General features: G+C 30.6%; 1 protein-coding gene across 1 annotated transcript in view; it reads right to left on the minus strand.

Moving 5' to 3' along the window:
- LOC119581870 (disintegrin and metalloproteinase domain-containing protein 11-like) overlaps positions 1 to 1,585 on the minus strand; it is a gene marked incomplete at its 5' end in the record, with an annotated part of 193,377 nt that overhangs the window by 1,082 nt on the left and 190,710 nt on the right.

Raw genomic sequence — 1,585 nt, forward strand, 5'->3', positions numbered from 1 at the left:
AAAGATCCACTTCACCTGACTATAGGATCTACTCATTTTGCTCAACATGCAATTTATTCAGTGCTCATCTTAAAGGCAAGTTTCAGTGACACTGTTGTTATTTCTTCTCATAACTTTAACAACATCAATAACTTTAGTGATAGTCATAGAGTAAGGCTTATTAATAAACAAATAACTGCTCATGAGGTAAATTACTTTTGGAGTCAGCCTTCCTGCCTTGAACCTCATGTCCTATTCAAATTTTGTTTCTTTATTTTTATATATACTTCATTGTCAGCAGAGGCATCACAAGAAAAAAATCTCATTTTAAGTTAGTAGGAATCTACCCCTTAACAATTTGATTCTTATAATAAAAATATAAAAACACAAGAAACATATCATGATTAAATATATAATAAAATACTGCACAACAAACATGTTATCATTCATTTAAAGATAACTAACAAAATGAGTGAACTACTTCATTCAGAAACTGTAAACATTATCAATATGAAATTATCTACTTCAAGGAAAATCTAAGTAAAGGCACAAACAGAATGCATGAATTGTCAAAGCCATATTTCTAGATCTAATTCAGCAATGACTGTATGCTGGCAAAATTCTAAAACAAAATGGAGTTGGACATCTGCAGTATCTCCTTCAATGTGCTGCCAAAAAACTATTCAAAATAATAAGAAGCAATAAACCATGGTTTCATTTAAAATACTTGTGATTCTAAATTTTGAGCACATGACTACAATTTTGTAAAAAGGGGAACACAAACATCAGAAATAAAACAAATTCAAGGCAAAATATTGTAATTCTTTTCTTTTCATTCTTGTCTACTGGTAATCGAGACAGTTTTCGAATGTTTGATAACTATTACAACAGGTGTGCCCAACTCATGTACTTAAATAAGATTTTGATTTGTTTGCTTTTTTTACGTTTGATCATTACAATTACTTCTGTTTATTGCAATTATTGCCACTGAAATGCCACTGAGCATCAAATCATACTGCTATATTACTACTTCAATTCACTAAGAACATGCATATTTTGCATATTTCATCATACAACAAATTATTATTTTAAAAATCTTTAAATTATGTAAACAAGGGGTAATATCCTATTCTACTAGTACTAGTATTGCTTACAAGTATAATTAGTGCAAAAGAATATCTGACATGAGGAGGTTTAGCTGCAAAGATTAGGGAGAATGCATTCCTTGATGGTGCCTTTGCTATAATTTCTTCTCTTCAAATTCTATGTTTATGCCTCTAAATTTCTAAAATTAATGGCAATTACAGCCAAAAAAAATTTGTTGTGATGCTTAGAAGCACAATCATAGCCTGAACTATGTTTTTCATGCACTATCAGGTATTTCTCTGAACAAGACAAAGTGCTTTGTTATCACTATATCTGTTCAACAAAACAGGGTAGGGAACATGCACCAATAATGTGTAGTAAGAAATGGAATTCAATGAATGAAAGTAACATCAAAACTGCCATAGTGGCAGAGAATGACAAATTGACACATATAATAACTCCCTAATTGTGAAGTAGTGTATACAAATATATATGGTTACTAGATTCAGCCACACCAGAT

The sequence above is a fragment of the Penaeus monodon genome, chromosome 15, assembly GCF_015228065.2.
Source record: "Penaeus monodon isolate SGIC_2016 chromosome 15, NSTDA_Pmon_1, whole genome shotgun sequence".
Taxonomy (NCBI): domain Eukaryota; kingdom Metazoa; phylum Arthropoda; class Malacostraca; order Decapoda; family Penaeidae; genus Penaeus; species Penaeus monodon.